The following is a 24559-nucleotide window of genomic DNA, read 5'->3' as shown; positions in this document are numbered from 1 at the left end:
AACCCATTTATATCTTTAGCCTGTTACAATTTGTTTTAAATATTCTAAATGTTGCCTACTTGAATAACATGAATTCAATCATTTGAATGGTTTCATGCAACTTCACAAGATTCTCTTACTAATGCCAGTTCTTTCATTTAATTAACCCATTGTTATCTTTAGCCTGTAACAATTTGTTTTAAATATTCAAAAAATTGCCTACTTGTATAATATGAATTCAATCATTTGACTGGTTTCATGCAGCTTTACAAGATTCTATTACTAATGCCAGTTCATTCATTTAATTAACCCATATATATGTTTAGCCTGTAACAATTTGTTTTAAATATTCTAAAACTTGCCTACTTGAATAATATGAATTCAATCCTTTGACTGGTTTCACGCAGCTTTACAAGATTCTCTATCAAGTTCCAACTATTTCATTTAATTAACCCATTTATATCTTTAGCCTGTAACAATTTGAATTAAATATTTTAAAAATTGCCTACTTGAATAATATGAATTCAATCATTTGAGTGGTTTCATGCAGCTTACAAGATTCTCTTACTAATGCCAGTTCTTTCATTTAATTAACCCATATATATCTTTAGCCTGTAACAATTTGTTTTAAATATTCTAAAACATGCCTACTTGAATAACATGAATTCAATCATTTGACTGGTTTCATGCAGCTTTACAAGATTCTCTTTCTAGTCCCAACTGTTTCATTTAATTAACTTATTTATCTTTAGCCTGTAACAATTTGTTTTAAATATTCTACAACTTGCCTATTTGAATAATATGAATTCAATAATTTGACTCGTTTCATGCAGCTTTACAAGATTCTCGTTATAGTCCCAACTCTTTCATTAAATTAACCCATTTATATCTTTAGCCTGTAACAATTTGTTTAAAATATTCTAAATGTTGCCTATTTGAATAACATGAATTCAATCATTTGACTGGTTTCATGCAGCTTTACAAGATTCTCTTACTAATGCCAGTTTTTTCATTTAATTAACCCATTTATATCTTTAGCCTGTAATAATTTGTTTTAAATATTCTAAAACATGCCTACTTGAATAATATGAATTCAATCATTTGACTGGTTTCATGCAGCTTTACAAGATTCTCTTTCTAGTCCCAACTGCTTCATTTAATTAACCCATTTATTTTTAGCCTGTAACAATTTGTTTTAAATATTCTAAAACTTGCCGACTTGAATAATATGAATTCAATAATTTGACTCGATTCATGCAGCTTTACAAGATTCTCTTTCTAGTCCCAACTCTTTCATTTAATTAACCCATTTATATCTTTAGCCTGTTACAATTTGTTTTAAATATTCTAAATGTTGCCTACTTGAATAACATGAATTCAATCATTTGACTGGTTTCATGCAACTTTACAAGATTCTCTTACTAATGCCAGTTCTTTCATTTAATTAACACATTTTTATCTTTAGCCTGTAACAATTTGTTTTAAATATTCAAAAAATTGCCTACTTGTATAATATAAATTCAATCATTTGACTGGTTTCATGCAGCTTTACAAGATTCTATTACTAATGCCAGTTCTTTCATTTAATTAACCCATATATATCTTTAGCCTGTAACAATTTGTTTTAAATATTCTAAAACTTGCCTACTTGAATAATATGAATTCAATCATTTGACTGGTTTCACGCAGCTTTACAAGATTCTCTATCAAGTTCCAACTCTTTCATTTAATTAACCCATTTATATCTTTAGCCTGTAACAATTTGAATTAAATATTTTAAAAATTGCCTACTTGAATAATATGAATTCAATCATTTGAGTGGTTTCATGCAGCTTACAAGATTCTCTTACTAATGCCAGTTCTTTCATTTAATTAACCCATATATATCTTTAGCCTGTAACAATTTGTTTTAAATATTCTAAAACATGCCTACTTGAATAACATGAATTCAATCATTTGACTGGTTTCATGCAGCTTTACAAGATTCTCTTTCTAGTCCCAACTGATTCATTTAATTAACTTATTTATCTTTAGCCTGTAACAATTTGTTTTAAATATTCTACAACTTGCCTATTTGAATAATATGAATTCAATAATTTGACTGGTTTCATGCAGCTTTACAAGATTCTCTTACTAGTCCCAACTCTTTCATTTATTAACCCAATTATATCTTTAGCCTGTAACAATTTGTTTTAAATATTCTAAAAATTGCCTACTTGAATAATATGAATTCAATCATTTGACTGGTTTCATGCAGCTTTACAAGATTCTCTTACTAATGCCAGTTCTTTCATTTAATTAACCCATATATATATTTAGCCTGTAACAATTTGTTTCAAATATTCTACAACTTGCCTACTTGAATAATATGAATTCAATCATTTGACTGGTTTCATGCAGCTTTACAAGATTCTCTTTCTAGTCCCAACTCTTTCATTTAATTAACCCATTTATATCTTTAGCCTGTAACAATTTGTTTTAGATATACTAAAACTTGCCTACTTGAATAATATGAATTCAATCATTTGACTGGTTTCATGCAGCTTTACAAGATTCTCTTACTAATCCCAGTTTTTTCATTTAATTAACCCATTTATATCTTTAGCCTGTAATAATTTGTTTTAAATATTCTAAAACATGCCTACTTGAATAATATGAATTCAATCATTTGACTGGTTTCATGCAGCTTTAATAGATTCTCTTTCTAGTCCCAACTCTTTCATTTAATTAACCCATTTATATCTTTAGCCTGTTACAATTTGTTTTAAATATTCTAAATGTTGCCTACTTGAATAACATGAATTCAATCATTTGACTGGTTTCATGCAACTTTACAAGATTCTCTTACTAATGCCAGTTCTTTCATTTAATTAACCCATTTTTATCTTTAGCCTGTAACAATTTGTTTTAAATATTCAAAAAATTGCCTACTTGTATAATATGAATTCAATCATTTGACTGGTTTCATGCAGCTTTACAAGATTCTATTACTAATGCCAGTTCTTTCATTTAATTAACCCATTTATATCTTTAGCCTGTAACAATTTGAATTAAATATTTTAAAAATTGCCTACTTGAATAATATGAATTCAATCATTTGACTCGTTTCATGCAGCTTTACAAGATTCTCGTTATAGTCCCAACTCTTTCATTAAATTAACCCATTTATATCTTTAGCCTGTAACAATTTGTTTAAAATATTCTAAATGTTGCCTATTTGAATAACATGAATTCAATCATTTGACTGGTTTCATGCAACTTTACAAAATTCTCTTACTAATGCCAGTTCTTTCATTTAATTAACCCATTTTTATCTTTAGCACGTAACAATTTGTTTTAAATATTCAAAAAATTGCCTACTTGAATAATATGAATTCAATCATTAGACTGATTTCAGGCAACTTTAGAAGATTCTCTTTCTAGTCCCAACTCTTTCATTTAATTAACCCATTTATATCATTAGCCTGTAACAATTTGTTTTATATATTCTAAAACTTGCCTACTTGAATAATATTAATTCAATCATTTGACTGGTTTCACGCAGCTTTACAAGATTCTCTTACTAATGCCAGTTCGTTCATTTAATTAAGCCATTTATATCTTTAGCCTGTAACAATTTGAATGAAATATTCTAAAACTTGCCTACCTGAATAATATGAATTCAATCATTTGACTGGTTTCATGCAGCTTTACAAAATTCTCTTTCTAGTCCCAACTGTTTCATTTAATTAACCCATTTATATCATTAGCCTGTAACAATTTGTTTTAAATATTCTAAATGTTGCCTACTTGAATAACATGAATTCAATCATTTGACTGGTTTCATGCAGCATTACAAGATTCTCTTACTAATGCCAGTTCTTTCATTTAATTAACCCATATATATGTTTAGCCTGTAACAATTTGTTTTAAATATTCTAAAACTTGCCTACTTGAATAATATGAATTCATTCATTTGACTGGTTTCACGCAGCTTTACAAGATTCTCTATCAAGTTCCAACTCTTTCATTTAAGTAACCCATTTATATCTTTAGCCTGTAACAATTTGAATTAAATATTTTAAAAATTGCCTACTTGAATAATATGAATTCAATCATTTGAGTGGTTTCATGCAGCTTACAAGATTGTCTTACTAATGCCAGTTCTTTCATTTAATTAACCCATATATATCTTTAGCCTGTAACAATTTGTTTTAAATATTCTAAAACATGCCTACTTGAATAACATGAATTCAATCATTTGACTGGTTTCATGCAGCTTTACAAGATTCTTTTTCTAGTCCCAACTGTTTCATTTAATTAACTTATTTACTTTAGCCTGTAACAATTTGTTTTAAATATTCTACAACTTGCCTATTTGAATAATATGAATTCAATAATTTGACTCGTTTCATGCAGCTTTGCAAGATTCACGTTATAGTCCCAACTCTTTCATTAAATTAACCCATTTATATCTTTAGCCTGTAACAATTTGTTTAAAATATTCTAAATGTTGCCTATTTGAATAACATGAATTCAATCATTTGACTGGTTTCATGCAACTTTACAAAATTCTCTTACTAATGCCAGTTCTTTCATTTAATTAACCCATTTTTATCTTTAGCACGTAACAATTTGTTTTAAATATTCAAAAAATTGCCTACTTGAATAATATGAATTCAATCATTTGACTGATTTCAGGCAACTTTAGAAGATTCTCTTTCTAGCCCCAACTCTTTCATTTAATTAACCCATTTATATCATTAGCTTGTAACAATTTGTTTTATATATTCTAAAACTTGCCTACTTGAATAATATGAATTCAATCATTTGACTGGTTTCATGCAGCTTTACAAGATTCTCTTTCTAGTCCCAACTCTTTCATTTAATTAACCCATTTATATCTTTAGCCTGTAACAATTTGAATTAAATATTCTAAAACTTGCCTACCTGAATAATATGAATTCAATAATTTGACTGGTTTCATGCAGCTTTACAAGATTCTCTTTCTAGTTCCAACTGTTTTATTTAATTAACCCATTTATATCTTTAGCCTGTAACAATTTGTTTTAAATATTCTAAATGTTGCCTACTTGAATAACATGAATTCAATCATTTGACTGGTTTCATGCAACTTTACAAGATTCTCTTACTAATGCCAGTTCATTCATTTAATTACCCCATTTTTATCTTTAGCCTGTAACATTTATTTTTAAATATTCAAAAAATTGCCTACTTGAATAATATGAATTCAATCATTTGACTGGTTTCATGCAGCTTTACAAGATTCTCTTACTAATGCCAGTTCTTTCATTTAATTAACCCATATATATCTTTAGCCTGTAACAATTTGTTTCAAATATTCTACAACTTGCCTACTTGAATAATATGAATTCAATCATTTGACTGGTTTCATGCAGCTTTACAAGATTCTCTTTCTAGTCCCAACTGTTTCATTTAATTAACCCATTTATTTTTAGCCTGTAACAATTTGTTTTAAATATTCTAAAACTTGCCGACTTGAATAATATGAATTCAATAATTTGACTCGATTCATGCAGCTTTACAAGATTCACTTTCTAGTCCCAACTCTTTCATTTAATTAACCCATTTATATCTTTAGCCGGTTACAATTTGTTTTAAATATTCTAAATGTTGCCTACTTGAATAACATGAATTCAATCATTTGACTGGTTTCATGCAACTTTACACGATTCTCTTACTAATGCCAGTTCTTTCGTTTAATTAACCCATTGTTATCTTTAGCCTGTAACAATTTGTTTTAAATATTCAAAAAATTGCCTACTTGTATAATATGAATTCAATCATTTGACTGGTTTCATGCAGCTTTACAAGATTCTATTACTAATGCCAGTTCTTTCATTTAATTAACCCATATATATCTTTAGCCTGTAACAATTTGTTTTAAATATTCTAAAACTTGCCTACTTGAATAATATGAATTCAATCCTTTGACTGGTTTCACGCAGCTTTACAAGATTCTCTATCAAGTTCCAACTCTTTCATTTAATTAACCCATTTATATCTTTAGCCTGTAACAATTTGAATTAAATATTTTAAAAATTGCCTACTTGAATAATATGAATTCAATCATTTGAGTGGTTTCATGCAGCTTACAAGATTCTCTTACTAATGCCAGTTCTTTCATTTAATTAACCCATATATATCTTTAGCCTGTAACAATTTGTTTTAAATATTCTAAAACATGCCTACTTGAATAACATGAATTCAATCATTTGACTGGTTTTATGCAGCTTTACAAGATTCTCTTTCTAGTCCCAACTGTTTCATTTAATTAACTTATTTATCTTTAGCCTGTAACAATTTGTTTTAAATATTCTACAACTTGCCTATTTGAATAATATGAATTCAATAATTTGACTCGTTTCATGCAGCTTTACAAGATTCTCGTTATAGTCCCAACTCTTTCATTTAATTAACCCATTTATATCATTAGCCTGTAACAATTTGTTTTATATATTCTAAAACTTGCCTACTTGAATAATATTAATTCAATCATTTGACTGGTTTCACGCAGCTTTACAAGATTCTCTTACTAATGCCAGTTCGTTCATTTAATTAAGCCATTTATATCTTTAGCCTGTAACAATTTGAATTAAATATTCTAAAACTTGCCTACCTGAATAATATGAATTCAATCATTTGACTGGTTTCATGCAGCTTTACAAGATTCTCTTTCTAGTCCCAACTGTTTCATTTAATTAACCCATTTATATCTTTAGCCTGTAACAATTTGTTTTAAATATTCTAAATGTTGCCTACTTGAATAACATGAATTCAATCATTTGACTGGTTTCATGCAGCATTACAAGATTCTCTTACTAATGCCAGTTCTTTCATTTAATTAACCCATATATATCTTTAGCCTGTAACAATTTGTTTTAAATATTCTAAAACTTGCCTACTTGAATAATATGAATTCAATCATTTGACTGGTTTCACGCAGCTTTACAAGATTCTCTATCAAGTTCCAACTCTTTCATTTAATTAACCCATTTATATCTTTAGCCTGTAACAATTTGAATTAAATATTTTAAAAATTGCCTACTTGAATAATATGAATTCAATCATTTGAGTGGTTTCATGCAGCTTACAAGATTGTCTTACTAATGCCAGTTCTTTCATTTAATTAACCCATATATATCTTTAGCCTGTAACAATTTGTTTTAAATATTCTAAAACATGCCTACTTGAATAACATGAATTCAATCATTTGACTGGTTTCATGCAGCTTTACAAGATTCTCTTTCTAGTCCCAACTGTTTCATTTAATTAACTTATTTACTTTAGCCTGTAACAATTTGTTTTAAATATTCTACAACTTGCCTATTTGAATAATATGAATTCAATAATTTGACTCGTTTCATGCAGCTTTACAAGATTCACGTTATATTCCCAACACTTTCATTAAATTAACCCATTTATATCTTTAGCACGTAACAATTTGTTTTAAATATTCAAAAAATTGCCTACTTGAATAATATGAATTCAATCATTTGACTGATTTCAGGCAACTTTAGAAGATTCTCTTTCTAGTCCCAACTCTTTCATTTAATTAACCCATTTATATCATTAGCTTGTAACAATTTGTTTTATATATTCTAAAACTTGCCTACTTGAATAATATTAATTCAATCATTTGACTGGTTTCACGCAGCTTTACAAGATTCTCTTACTAATGCCAGTTCGTTCATTTAATTAAGCCATATATATCTTTAGCTTGTAACAATTTGTTTTAAATATTCTAAAACTTGCCTACTTGAATAATATGAATTCAATCATTTGACTGGTTTCATGCAGCTTTACAAGATTCTCTTTCTAGTCCCAACTGTTTCATTTAATTAACCCATTTATTTTTAGCCTGTAACAATTTGTTTTAAATATTCTAAAACTTGCCGACTTGAATAATATGAATTCAATAATTTGACTCGATTCATGCAGCTTTACAAGATTCTCTTTCTAGTCCCAACTCTTTCATTTAATTAACCCATTTATATCTTTAGCCTGTTACAATTTGTTTTAAATATTCTAAATGTTGCCTACTTGAATAACATGAATTCAATCATTTGACTGGTCTCATGCAACTTTACAAGATTCTCTTACTAATGCCAGTTCTTTCGTTTAATTAACCCATTGTTATCTTTAGCCTGTAACAATTTTTTTTAAATATTCAAAAAATTGCCTACTTGTATAATATGAATTCAATCATTTGACTGGTTTCATGCAGCTTTACAAGATTCTATTACTAATGCCAGTTCTTTCTTTTAATTAACCCATATATATCTTTAGCCTGTAACAATTTGTTTTAAATATTCTAAAACTTGCCTACTTGAATAATATGAATTCAATCCTTTGACTGGTTTCACGCAGCTTTACAAGATTCTCTATCAAGTTCCAACTCTTTCATTTAATTAACCCATTTATATCTTTAGCCTGTAACAATTTGTTGTAAATATTCTAAATGTTGCCTACTTGAATAACATGAATTCAATCATTTGACTGGTTTCATGCAGCATTACAAGATTCTCTTACTAATGCCAGTTCTTTCATTTAATTAACCCATATATATCTTTAGCCTGTAACAATTTGTTTTAAATATTCTAAAACTTGCCTACTTGAATAATATGAATTCAATCATTTGACTGGTTTCACGCAGCTTTACAAGATTCTCTATCAAGTTCCAACTCTTTCATTTAATTAACCCATTTATATCTTTAGCCTGTAACAATTTGAATTAAATATTTTAAAAATTGCCTACTTGAATAATATGAATTCAATCATTTGAGTGGTTTCATGCAGCTTACAAGATTGTCTTACTAATGCCAGTTCTTTCATTTAATTAACCCATATATATCTTTAGCCTGTAACAATTTGTTTTAAATATTCTAAAAGATGCCTACTTGAATAACATAAATTCAATCATTTGACTGGTTTCATGCAGCTTTACAAGATTCTCTTTCTAGTCCCAACTGTTTCATTTAATTAACTTATTTACTTTAGCCTGTAACAATTTGTTTTAAATATTCTACAACTTGCCTATTTGAATAATATGAATTCAATAATTTGACTCGTTTCATGCAGCTTTACAAGATTCACGTTATAGTCCCAACTCTTTCATTAAATTAACCCATTTTTATCTTTAGCACGTAACAATTTGTTTTAAATATTCAAAAAATTGCTTACTTGATTAATATGATATCAATCATTTGACTGATTTCAGGCAACTTTAGAAGATTCTCTTTCTAGTCCCAACTCTTTCATTTAATTAACCCATTTATATCATTAGCTTGTAACAATTTGTTTTATATATTCTAAAACTTGCCTACTTGAATAATATTAATTCAATCATTTGACTGGTTTCACGCAGCTTTACAAGATTCTCTTACTAATGCCAGTTCGTTCATTTAATTAAGCCATATATATCTTTAGCCTGTAACAATTTGTTTTAAATATTCTAAAACTTGCCTACTTGAATAATATGAATTCAATCATTTGACTGGTTTCACGCAGCTTTACAAGATTCTCTATCAAGTCCCAACTCTTTCATTTAATTAACCCATTTATATCTTTAGCCTGTAACAATTTGAATTAAATATTCTAAAACTTGCCTACCTGAATAATATGAATTCAATAATTTGACTGGTTTCATGCAGCTTTACAAGATTCTCTTTCTAGTTCCAACTGTTTTATTTAATTAACCCATTTATATCTTTAGCCTGTAACAATTTGTTTTAAATATTCTAAATGTTGCCTACTTGAATAACATGAATTCAATCATTTGACTGGTTTCATGCAACTTTACAAGATTCTCTTACTAATGCCAGTTCATTCATTTAACTAACCCATTTTTATCTTTAGCCTGTAACAATTATTTTTAAATATTCAAAAAATTGCCTACTTGAATAATATGAATTCAATCATTTGACTGGTTTCATGCAGCTTTACAAGATTCTCTTACTAATGCCAGTTCTTTCATTTAATTAACCCATATATATCTTTAGCCTGTAACAATTTGTTTCAAATATTCTACAACTTGCCTACTTGAATAATATGAATTCAATCATTTGACTGGTTTCATGCAGCTTTACAAGATTCTTTTTCTAGTCCCAACTGTTTCATTTAATTAACCCATTTATTTTTAGCCTGTAACAATTTGTTTTAAATATTCTAAAACTTGCCGACTTGAATAATATGAATTCAATAATTTGACTCGATTCATGCAGCTTTACAAGATTCTCTTTCTAGTCCCAACTATTTCATTTAATTAACCCATTTATATCTTTAGCCTGTTACAATTTGTTTTAAATATTCTAAATGTTGCCTACTTGAATAACATGAATTCAATCATTTGACTGGTTTCATGCAACTTTACAAGATTCTCTTACTAATGCCAGTTCTTTCGTTTAATTAACCCATTGTTATCTTTAGCCTGTAACAATTTGTTTCAAATATTCTACAACTTGCCTACTTGAATAATATGAATTCAATCATTTGACTGGTTTCATGCAGCTTTACAAGATTCTCTTTCTAGTCCCAACTGTTTCATTTAATTAACCCATTTATTTTTAGCCTGTAACAATTTGTTTTAAATATTCTAAAACTTGCCTACTTGAATAACATGAATTCAATCATTTGACTGGTTTCATGCAACTTTACAAGATTCTCTTACTAATGCCAGTTCTTTCGTTTAATTAACCCATTGTTATCTTTAGCCTGTAACAATTTGTTTTAAATATTCAAAAAATTGCCTACTTGTATAATATGAATTCAATCATTTGACTGGTTTCATGCAGCTTTACAAGATTCTATTACTAATGCCAGTTCTTTCATTTAATTAACCCATATATATCTTTAGCCTGTAACAATTTGTTTTAAATATTCTAAAACTTGCCTACTTGAATAATATGAATTCAATCCTTTGACTGGTTTCACGCAGCTTTACAAGATTCTCTATCAAGTTCCAACTCTTTCATTTAATTAACCCATTTATATCTTTAGCCTGTAACAATTTGTTTTAAATATTCTAAATGTTGCCTACTTGAATAACATGAATTCAATCATTTGACTGGTTTCATGCAGCATTACAAGATTCTCTTACTAATGCCAGTTCTTTCATTTAATTAACCCATATATATCTTTAGCCTGTAACAATTTGTTTTAAATAATCTAAAACTTGCCTACTTGAATAATATGAATTCAATCATTTGACTGGTTTCACGCAGCTTTACAAGATTCTCTATCAAGTTCCAACTCTTTCATTTAATTAACCCATTTATATCTTTAGCCTGTAACAATTTGAATTAAATATTTTAAAAATTGCCTACTTGAATAACATGAATTCAATCATTTGACTGGTTTCATGCAGCATTACAAGATTCTCTTACTAATGCCAGTTCTTTCATTTAATTAACCCATATATATCTTTAGCCTGTAACAATTTGTTTTAAATATTCTAAAACATGCCTACTTGAATAACATGAATTCAATCATTTGACTGGTTGTATGCAGCTTTACAAGATTTTCTTTCTAGTCCCAACTGTTTCATTTAATTAACTTATTTACTTTAGCCTGTAACAATTTGTTTTAAATATTCTACAACTTGCCTATTTGAATAATATGAATTCAATAATTTGACTCGTTTCATGCAGCTTTACAAGATTCACGTTATAGTCCCAACTCTTTCATTAAATTAACCCATTTATATCTTTAGCCTGTAACAATTTGTTTAAAATATTCTAAATGTTGCCTATTTGAATAACATGAATTCAATCATTTGACTGGTTTCATGCAACTTTACAAAATTCTCTTACTAATGCCAGTTCTTTCATTTAATTAACCCATTTTTATCTTTAGCACGTAACAATTTGTTTTAAATATTCAAAAAATTGCCTACTTGAATAATATGAATTCAATCATTTGACTGATTTCAGGCAACTTTAGAAGATTCTCTTTCTAGTCCCAACTCTTTCATTTAATTAACCCATTTATATCATTAACTTGTAACAATTTGTTTTATATATTCTAAAACTTGCCTACTTGAATAATATTAATTCAATCATTTGACTGGTTTCACGCAGCTTTACAAGATTCTCTTACTAATGCCAGTTCGTTCATTTAATTAAGCCATATATATCTTTAGCCTGTAACAATTTGTTTTAAATATTCTAAAACTTGCCTACTTGAATAATATGAATTCAATCATTTGACTGGTTTCACGCAGCTTTACAAGATTCTCTATCAAGTCCCAACTCTTTCATTTAATTAACCCATTTATATCTTTAGCCTGTAACAATTTGAATTAAATATTCTAAAACATGCCTACCTGAATAATATGAATTCAATAATTTGACTGGTTTCATGCAGCTTTACAAGATTCTCTTTCTAGTTCCAACTGTTTTATTTAATTAACCCATTTGTATCTTTAGCCTGTAACAATTTGTTTTAAATATTCTAAATGTTGCCTACTTGAATAACATGAATTCAATCATTTGACTGGTTTCATGCAACTTTACAAGATTCTCTTACTAATGCCAGTTCATTCATTTAATTAACCCATTTTTATCTTTAGCCTGTAACAATTATTTTTAAATATTCAAAAAATTGCCTACTTGAATAATATAAATTCAATCATTTGACTGGTTTCATGCAGCTTTACAAGATTCTCTTACTAATGCCAGTTCTTTCATTTAATTAACCCATATATATCTTTAGCCTGTAACAATTTGTTTCAAATATTCTACAACTTGCCTACTTGAATAATATGAATTCAATCAATTGACTGGTTTCATGCAGCTTTACAAGATTCTCTTTCTAGTCCCAACTGTTTCATTTAATTAACCCATTTATTTTTAGCCTGTAACAATTTGTTTTAAATATTCTAAAACTTGCCGACTTGAATAATATGAATTCAATAATTTGACTCGATTCATGCAGCTTTACAAGATTCTCTTTCTAGTCCCAACTCTTTCATTTAATTAACCCATTTATATCTTTAGCCTGTTACAATTTGTTTTAAATATTCTAAATGTTGCCTACTTGAATAACATGAAGTCAATCATTTGACTGGTTTTATGCAGCTTTACAAGATTCTCTTTCTAGTCCCAACTGTTTCATTTAATTAACTTATTTATCTTTAGCCTGTAACAATTTGTTTTAAATATTCTACAACTTGCCTATTTGAATAATATGAATTCAATAATTTGACTCGTTTCATGCAGCTTTACAAGATTCTCGTTATAGTCCCAACTCTTTCATTAAATTAACCCATTTATATCTTTAGCCTGAAACAATTTGTTTAAAATATTCTAAATGTTGCCTATTTGAATAACATGAATTCAATCATTTGACTGGTTTAATGCAACTTTACAAAATTCTCTTACTAATGCCAGTTCTTTCATTTAATTAACCCATTTTTATCTTTAGCACGTAACAATTATTTTTAAATATTCAAAAAATTGCCTACTTGAATAATATGAATTCAATCATTTGACTGGTTTCATGCAGCTTTACAAGATTCTCTTACTAATGCCAGTTCATTCATTTAATTAACCCATATATATCTTTATCCTGTAACAATTTGTTTCAAATATTCTACAACTTGCCTACTTGAATAATATGAATTCAATCATTTGACTGGTTTCATGCAGCTTTACAAGATTCTCTTTCTAGTCCCAACTGTTTCATTTAATTAACCCATTTATTTTTAGCCTGTAACAATTTGTTTTAAATATTCTAAAACTTGCCGACTTGAATAATATGAATTCAATAATTTGACTCGATTCATGCAGCTTTACAAGATTCTCTTTCTAGTCCCAACTCTTTCATTTAATTAACCCATTTATATCTTTAGCCTGTTACAATTTGTTTTAAATATTCTAAATGTTGCCTACTTGAATAACATGAATTCAATCATTTGACTGGTTTCATGCAACTTTACAAGATTCTCTTACTAATGCCAGTTCTTTCGTTTAATTAACCCATTGTTATCTTTAGCCTGTAACAATTTGTTTTAAATATTCAAAAAATTGCCTACTTGTATAATATGAATTCAATCATTTGACTGGTTTCATGCAGCTTTACAAGATTCTATTACTAATGCCAGTTCTTTCATTTAATTAACCCATATATATCTTTAGCCTGTAACAATTTGTTTTAAATATTCTAAAACTTGCCTACTTGAATAATATGAATTCAATCTTTGACTGGTTTCACGCAGCTTTACAAGATTCTCTATCAAGTTCCAACTCTTTCATTTAATTAACCCATTTATATCTTTAGCCTGTAACAATTTGAATTAAATATTTTAAAAATTGCCTACTTGAATAATATGAATTCAATCATTTGAGTGGTTTCATGCAGCTTACAAGATTCTCTTACTAATGCCAGTTCTTTCATTTACTTAACCCATATATATCTTTAGCCTGTAACAATTTGTTTTAAATATTCTAAAACATGCCTACTTGAATAACATGAATTCAATCATTTGACTTGTTTTATGCAGCTTTACAAGATTCTCTTTCTAGTCCCAACTGTTTCATTTAATTAACTTATTTATCTTTAGCCTGTAACAATTTGTTTTAAATATTCTACAACTTGCCTATTTGAATAATATGAATTCAATAATTTGACTCGTTTCATGCAGCTTTACAAGATTCTCGTTATAGTCCCAACTCTTTCATTAAATTAACCCATTTATATCTTTAGCCTGTAACAATTTGTTTAAAATATTCTAAATGTTGCCTATTTGAATAACATGAATTCAATCATTTGCCTGGTTTCATGCAACTTTTGTAAAATTCTCTTACTAATGCCATTTCTTTCATTTAATTAACCCATTTTTATCTTTAGCACGTAACAATTTGTTTTAAATATTCAAAAAATTGCCTACTTGAATAATATGAATTCAATCATTTGACTGATTTCAGGCAACTTTAGATGATTCTCTTTCTAGTCCCAACTCTTTCATTTAATTAACCCATTTATATCATTAGCCTGTAACAATTTGTTTTATATATTCTAAAACTTGCCTACTTGAATAATAATAATTCAATCATTTGACTGGTTTCACGCAGCTTTACAAGATTCTCTTACTAATGCCAGTTCGTTCATTTAATTAAGCCATATATATCTTTAGCCTGTAACAATTTGTTTTAAATATTCTAGAACTTGCCTACTTGAATAATATGAATTCAGTCATTTGACTGGTTTCACGCGGCTTTACAAGATTCTCTATCTAGTCCCAACTCTTTCATTTAATTAACCCATTTTTATCTTTAGCCTGTAACAATTATTTTTAAATATTCAAAAAATTGCCTACTTGAATAATATGAATTCAATCATTTGACTGGTTTCATGCAGCTTTACAAGATTCTCTTACTAGTCCCAACTCTTTCATTTATTAACCCAATTATATCTTTAGCCTGTAACAATTTGTTTTAAATATTCTAAAAATTGCCTACTTGAATAATATGAATTCAATCATTTGACTGGTTTCATGCAGCTTTGCAAGATTCTCTTACTAATGCCAGTTCTTTCATTTAATTAACCCATATATATATTTAGCCTGTAACAATTTGTTTCAAATATTCTACAACTTGCCTACTTGAATAATATGAATTCAATTATTTGACTGGTTTTTTGCAGCTTTACAAGATTCTCTTTCTAGTCCCAACTCTTTCATTTAATTAACCCATTTATATCTTTAGCCTGTAACAATTTGTTTTAGATATACTAAAACTTGCCTACTTAAATAATATGAATTCAATCATTTGACTGGTTTCATGCAGCTTTACAAGATTCTCTTACTAATGCCAGTTTTTTCATTTAATTAACCCATTTATATCTTTAGCCTGTAACAATTTGTTTTAAATATTCTAAAACTTGCCGACTTGAATAATATGAATTCAATAATTTGACTCGATTCATGCAGCTTTACAAGATTCTCTTTCTAGTCCCAACTCTTTCATTTAATTAACCCATTTATATCTTTAGCCTGTTACAATTTGTTTTAAATATTCTAAATGTTGCCTACTTGAATAACATGAATTCAATCATTTGACTGGTTTCATGCAACTTTACAAGATTCTCTTACTAATGCCAGTTCTTTCGTTTAATTAACCCATTGTTATCTTTAGCCTGTAACAATTTGTTTTAAATATTCAAAAAATTGCCTACTTGTATAATATGAATTCAATCATTTGACTGGTTTCATGCAGCTTTACAAGATTCTATTACTAATGCCAGTTCTTTCATTTAATTAACCCATATATATCTTTAGCCTGTACAATTTGTTTTAAATATTCTAAAACTTGCCTACTTGAATAATATGAATTCAATCCTTTGACTGGTTTCACGCAGCTTTACAAGATTCTCTATCAAGTTCCAACTCTTTCATTTAATTAACCCATTTATATCTTTAGCCTGTAACAATTTGAATTAAATATTTTAAAAATTGCCTACTTGAATAATATGAATTCAATCATTTGAGTGGTTTCATGCAGCTTACAAGATTCTCTTACTAATGCCAGTTCTTTCATTTACTTAACCCATATATATCTTTAGCCTGTAACAATTTGTTTTAAATATTCTAAAACATGCCTACTTGAATAACATGAATTCAATCATTTGACTGGTTTTATGCAGCTTTACAAGATTCTCTTTCTAGTCCCAACTGTTTCATTTAATTAACTTATTTATCTTTAGCCTGTAACAATTTGTTTTAAATATTCTACAACTTGCCTATTTGAATAATATGAATTCAATAATTTGACTCGTTTCATGCAGCTTTACAAGATTCTCGTTATAGTCCCAACTCTTTCATTAAATTAACCCATTTATATCATTAGCCTGTAACAATTTGTTTTATATATTCTAAAACTTGCCTACTTGAATAATAATAATTCAATCATTTGACTGGTTTCACGCAGCTTTACAAGATTCTCTTACTAATGCCAGTTCGTTCATTTAATTAAGCCATATATATCTTTAGCCTGTAACAATTTGTTTTAAATATTCTAGAACTTGCCTACTTGAATAATATGAATTCAATCATTTGACTGGTTTCACGCAGCTTTACAAGATTCTCTATCTAGTCCCAACTCTTTCATTTAATTAACCCATTTTTATCTTTAGCCTGTAACAATTATTTTTAAATATTCAAAAAATTGCCTACTTGAATAATATGAATTCAATCATTTGACTGGTTTCATGCAGCTTTACAAGATTCTCTTACTAGTCCCAACTCTTTCATTTATTAACCCAATTATATCTTTAGCCTGTAACAATTTGTTTTAAATATTCTAAAAATTGCCTACTTGAATAATATGAATTCAATCATTTGACTGGTTTCATGCAGCTTTGCAAGATTCTCTTACTAATGCCAGTTCTTTCATTTAATTAACCCATATATATCTTTAGCCTGTAACAATTTGTTTCAAATATTCTACAACTTGCCTACTTGAATAATATGAATTCAATCATTTGACTGGTTTTTTGCAGCTTTACAAGATTCTCTTTCTAGTCCCAACTCTTTCATTTAATTAACCCATTTATATCTTTAGCCTGTAACAATTTGTTTTAGATATACTAAAACTTGCCTACTTAAATAATATGAATTCAATCATTTGACTGGTTTCATGCAGCTTTACAAGATTCTCTTACTAATGCCAGTTTTTTCATTTAATTAACCCATTTATATCTTTAGCCTGTAATAATTTGTTTTAAATATTCTAAAACATGCCTACTTGAATAATATGAATTCAATAATTTGACTGGTTTCATGCAGCTTTACAAGATTCTCTTTCTAGTCCCAACTGTTTCATTTAACTAACTTATTTATCTTTAGCCTGTAACAATTTGTTTTAAATATTCTACAACTTGCCTATTTGAATAATATGAATTCAATCATTTGACTCGTTTCATGCAGCTTTACAAGATTCTCGTTATAGTCCCAACTCTTTCATTAAATTAACCCATTTATATCTTTAGCCTGTAACAACTTGTTTAAAATATTCTAAATGTTGCCTATTTGAATAACATGAATTCAATCATTTGACTGGTTTCATGCAACTTTACAAAATTCTCTTAGTAATGCCAGTTCTTTCATTTAATTAACCCATTTTTATCTTTAGCACGTAACAATTTGTTTTAAATATTCAAAAAATTGCCTACTTGAATAATATGAATTCAATCATTTGACTGATTTCAGGCAACTTTAGAAGATTCTCTTTCTATTCCCAACTCTTTCATTTAATTAACCCATTTATATCATTAGCCTGTAACAATTTGTTTTATATATTCTAAAACTTGCCTACTTGAATAATATTAATTCAATCATTTGACTGGTTTCACGCAGCTTTACAAGATTCTCTTACTAATGCCAGTTCGTTCATTTAATTAGGCCATTTATATCTTTAGCCTGTAACAATTTGAATTAAATATTCTAAAACTTGCCTACCTGAATAATATGAATTCAATCATTTGACTGGTTTCATGCAGCTTTACAAGATTCTCTTTCTAGTCCCAACTGTTTCATTTAATTAACCCATTTATATCTTTAGCCTGTAACAATTTGTTTTAAATATTCTAAATGTTGCCTACTTGAATAACATGAATTCAATCATTTGACTGGTTTCATGCAGCATTACAAGATTCTCTTACTAATGCCAGTTCTTTCATTTAATTAACCCATATATATCTTTAGCCTGTAACAATTTGTTTTAAATATTTTAAAAATTGCCTACTTGAATAATATGAATTCAATCATTTGAGTGGTTTCATGCAGCTTACAAGATTGTCTTACTAATGCCAGTTCTTTCATTTAATTAACCCATATATATCTTTAGCCTGTAACAATTTGTTTTAAATATTCTAAAACATGCCTACTTGAATAACATGAATTCAATCATTTGACTGGTTTCATGCAGCTTTACAAGATTCTCTTTCTAGTCCCAACTGTTTCATTTAATTAACTTATTTACTTTAGCCTGTAACAATTTGTTTTAAATATTCTACAACTTGCCTATTTGAATAATATGAATTCAATAATTTGACTCGTTTCATGCAGCTTTACAAGATTCACGTTATAGTCCACACTCTTTCATTAAATTAACCCATTTATATCTTTAGCCTGTAACAATTTGTTTAAAATATTCTAAATGTTGCCTATTTGAATAACATGAATTCAATCATTTGCCTGGTTTCATGCAACTTTACAAAATTCTCTTACTAATGCCAGTTCTTTCATTTAATTAACCCATTTTTATCTTTAGCACGTAACAATTTGTTTTAAATATTCAAAAAATTGCCTACTTGAATAATATGAATTCAATCATTTGACTGATTTCAGGCAACTTTAGAAGATTCTCTTTCTAGTCCCAACTCTTTCATTTAATTAACCCATTTATATCATTAGCTTGTAACAATTTGTTTTATATATTCTAAAACTTGCCTACTTGAATAATATTAATTCAATCATTTGACTGGTTTCACGCAGCTTTACAAGATTCTCTTACTAATGCCAGTTCGTTCATTTAATTAAGCCATATATATCTTTAGCCTGTAACAGTTTGTTTTAAATATTCTAAAACTTACCTACTTGAATAATATGAATTCAATCATTTGACTGGTTTCACGCAGCTTTACAAGATTCTCTATCAAGTCCCAACTCTTTCATTTAATTAACCCATATATATCTTTAGCCTGTAACAATTTGTTTCAAATATTCTACAACTTGCCTACTTGAATAATATGAATTCAATCATTTGACTGGTTTTTTGCAGCTTTACAAGATTCTCTTTCTAGTCCCAACTCTTTCATTTAATTAACCCATTTATATCTTTAGCCTGTAACAATTTGTTTTAGATATACTAAAACTTGCCTACTTAAATAATATGAATTCAATCATTTGACTGGTTTCATGCAGCTTTACAAGATTCTCTTACTAATGCCAGTTTTTTCATTTAATTAACCCATTTATATCTTTAGCCTGTAATAATTTGTTTTAAATATTCTAAAACATGCCTACTTGAATAATATGAATTCAATAATTTGACTGGTTTCATGCAGCTTTACAAGATTCTCTTTCTAGTCCCAACTGTTTCATTTAACTAACTTATTTATCTTTAGCCTGTAACAATTTGTTTTAAATATTCTACAACTTGCCTATTTGAATAATATGAATTCAATCATTTGACTCGTTTCATGCAGCTTTACAAGATTCTCGTTATAGTCCCAACTCTTTCATTAAATTAACCCATTTATATCTTTAGCCTGTAACAATTTGTTTAAAATATTCTAAATGTTGCCTATTTGAATAACATGAATTCAATCATTTGACTGGTTTCATGCAACTTTACAAAATTCTCTTAGTAATGCCAGTTCTTTCATTTAATTAACCCATTTTTATCTTTAGCACGTAACAATTTGTTTTAAATATTCAAAAAATTGCCTACTTGAATAATATGAATTCAATCATTTGACTGATTTCAGGCAACTTTAGAAGATTCTCTTTCTATTCCCAACTCTTTCATTTAATTAACCCATTTATATCATTAGCCTGTAACAATTTGTTTTATATATTCTAAAACTTGCCTACTTGAATAATATTAATTCAATCATTTGACTGGTTTCACGCAGCTTTACAAGATTCTCTTACTAATGCCAGTTCGTTCATTTAATTAGGCCATTTATATCTTTAGCCTGTAACAATTTGAATTAAATATTCTAAAACTTGCCTACCTGAATAATATGAATTCAATCATTTGACTGGTTTCATGCAGCTTTACAAGATTCTCTTTCTAGTCCCAACTGTTTCATTTAATTAACCCATTTATATCTTTAGCCTGTAACAATTTGTTTTAAATATTCTAAATGTTGCCTACTTGAATAACATGAATTCAATCATTTGACTGGTTTCATGCAGCATTACAAGATTCTCTTACTAATGCCAGTTCTTTCATTTAATTAACCCATATATATCTTTAGCCTGTAACAATTTGTTTTAAATATTTTAAAAATTGCCTACTTGAATAATATGAATTCAATCATTTGAGTGGTTTCATGCAGCTTACAAGATTGTCTTACTAATGCCAGTTCTTTCATTTAATTAACCCATATATATCTTTAGCCTGTAACAATTTGTTTTAAATATTCTAAAACATGCCTACTTGAATAACATGAATTCAATCATTTGACTGGTTTCATGCAGCTTTACAAGATTCTCTTTCTAGTCCCAACTGTTTCATTTAATTAACTTATTTACTTTAGCCTGTAACAATTTGTTTTAAATATTCTACAACTTGCCTATTTGAATAATATGAATTCAATAATTTGACTCGTTTCATGCAGCTTTACAAGATTCACGTTATAGTCCACACTCTTTCATTAAATTAACCCATTTATATCTTTAGCCTGTAACAATTTGTTTAAAATATTCTAAATGTTGCCTATTTGAATAACATGAATTCAATCATTTGCCTGGTTTCATGCAACTTTACAAAATTTTTTTACTAATGCCAGTTCTTTCATTTAATTAACCCATTTTTATCTTTAGCACGTAACAATTTGTTTTAAATATTCAAAAAATTGCCTACTTGAATAATATGAATTCAATCTTTTGACTGATTTCAGGCAACTTTAGAAGATTCTCTTTCTAGTCCCAACTCTTTCATTTAATTAACCCATTGATATCATTAGCTTGTAACAATTTGTTTTAAATATTCTAAATGTTGCCTACTTGAATAACATGAATTCAATCATTTGAGTGGTTTCATGCAACTTTACAAGATTCTCTTACTAATGCCAGTTCATTCATTTAATTAACCCATTTTTAACTTTAGCCTGTAACAATTATTTTTAAATATTCAAAAAATTGCCTACTTGAATAATATGAATTCAATCATTTGACTGGTTTCATGCAGCTTTACAAGATTCTCTTACTAGTCCCAACTCTTTCATTTATTAACCCAATTATATCTTTAGCCTGTAACAATTTGTTTTAAATATTCTAAAAATAGCCTACTTGAATAATATGAATTCAATCATTTGACTGGTTTCATGCAGCTTTACAAGATTCTCTTACTAATGCCAGTTCTTTCATTTATTTAACCCATATATATATTTAGCCTGTAACAATTTGTTTCAAATATTCTACAACTTGCCTACTTGAATAATATGAATTCAATCATTTGACTGGTTTCATGCAGTTTACAAGATTCTCTTTCTAGTCCCAACTGTTTCATTTAATTAACCCATTTATTTTTAGCCTGTAACAATTTGTTTTAAATATTCTAAAACTTGCCGACTTGAATAATATGAATTCAATAATTTGACTCGATTCATGCAGCTTTACAAGATTCTCTTTCTAGTCCCAACTCTTTCATTTAATTAACCCATTTATATCTTTAGCCTGTTACAATTTGTTTTAAATATTCTAAATGTTGCCTACTTGAATAACATGAATTCAATCATTTGACTGGTTTCATGCAACTTTACAAGATTCTCTTACTAATGCCAGTTCTTTCATTTAATTAATCCATTGTTATCTTTAGCCTGTAACAATTTGTTTTAATATTCTAAAAATTGCCTACTTGAATAATATGAATTCAATCATTTGACTGGTTTCATGCAGCTTTGCAAGATTCTCTTACTAATGCCAGTTCTTTCATTTAATTAACCCATATATATCTTTAGCCTGTAACAATTTGTTTCAAATATTCTACAACTTGCCTACTTGAATAATATGAATTCAATCATTTGACTGGTTTTTTGCAGCTTTACAAGATTCTCTTTCTAGTCCCAACTCTTTCATTTAATTAACCCATTTATATCTTTAGCCTGTAACAATTTGTTTTAGATATACTAAAACTTGCCTACTTAAATAATATGAATTCAATCATTTGACTGGTTTCATGCAGCTTTACAAGATTCTCTTACTAATGCCAGTTTTTTCATTTAATTAACCCATTTATATCTTTAGCCTGTAATAATTTGTTTTAAATATTCTAAAACATGCCTACTTGAATAATATGAATTCAATAATTTGACTGGTTTCATGCAGCTTTACAAGATTCTCTTTCTAGTCCCAACTGTTTCATTTAACTAACTTATTTATCTTTAGCCTGTAACAATTTGTTTTAAATATTCTACAACTTGCCTATTTGAATAATATGAATTCAATCATTTGACTCGTTTCATGCAGCTTTACAAGATTCTCGTTATAGTCCCAACTCTTTCATTAAATTAACCCATTTATATCTTTAGCCTGTAACAATTTGTTTAAAATATTCTAAATGTTGCCTATTTGAATAACATGAATTCAATCATTTGACTGGTTTCATGCAACTTTACAAAATTCTCTTACTAATGCCAGTTCTTTCATTTAATTAACCCATTTTTATCTTTAGCACGTAACAATTTGTTTTAAATATTCAAAAAATTGCCTACTTGAATAATATGAATTCAATCATTTGACTGATTTCAGGCAACTTTAGAAGATTCTCTTTCTATTCCCAACTCTTTCATTTAATTAACCCATTTATATCATTAGCCAGTAACAATTTGTTTTATATATTCTAAAACTTGCCTACTTGAATAATATTAATTCAATCATTTGACTGGTTTCACGCAGCTTTACAAGATTCTCTTACTAATGCCAGTTCGTTCATTTAATTAGGCCATTTATATCTTTAGCCTGTAACAATTTGAATTAAATATTCTAAAACTTGCCTACCTGAATAATATGAATTCAATCATTTGACTGGTTTCATGCAGCTTTACAAGATTCTCTTTCTAGTCCCAACTGTTTCATTTAATTAACCCATTTATATCTTTAGCCTGTAACAATTTGTTTTAAATATTCTAAATGTTGCCTACTTGAATAACATGAATTCAATCATTTGACTGGTTTCATGCAGCATTACAAGATTCTCTTACTAATGCCAGTTCTTTCATTTAATTAACCCATATATATCTTTAGCCTGTAACAATTTGTTTTAAATATTTTAAAAATTGCCTACTTGAATAATATGAATTCAATCATTTGAGTGGTTTCATGCAGCTTACAAGATTGTCTTACTAATGCCAGTTCTTTCATTTAATTAACCCATATATATCTTTAGCCTGTAACAATTTGTTTTAAATATTCTAAAACATGCCTACTTGAATAACATGAATTCAATCATTTGACTGGTTTCATGCAGCTTTACAAGATTCTCTTTCTAGTCCCAACTGTTTCATTTAATTAACCCATTTATTTTTAGCCTGTAACAATTTGTTTTAAATATTCTAAAACTTGCCGACTTGAATAATATGAATTCAATAATTTGACTCGATTCATGCAGCTTTACAAGATTCTCTTTCTAGTCCCAACTCTTTCATTTAATTAACCCATTTATATCTTTAGCCTGTTACAATTTGTTTTAAATATTCTAAATGTTGCCTACTTGAATAACATGAATTCAATCATTTGACTGGTTTTATGCAGCTTTACAAGATTCTCTTTATAGTCCCAACTGTTTCATTTAATTAACTTATTTATCTTTAGCCTGTAACAATTTGTTTT

Source organism: Lycorma delicatula, chromosome 5 (genome assembly GCF_047948215.1).
Source record: "Lycorma delicatula isolate Av1 chromosome 5, ASM4794821v1, whole genome shotgun sequence".
NCBI classification, from domain to species: domain Eukaryota; kingdom Metazoa; phylum Arthropoda; class Insecta; order Hemiptera; family Fulgoridae; genus Lycorma; species Lycorma delicatula.
This window is presented reverse-complemented; position numbering follows the sequence as displayed.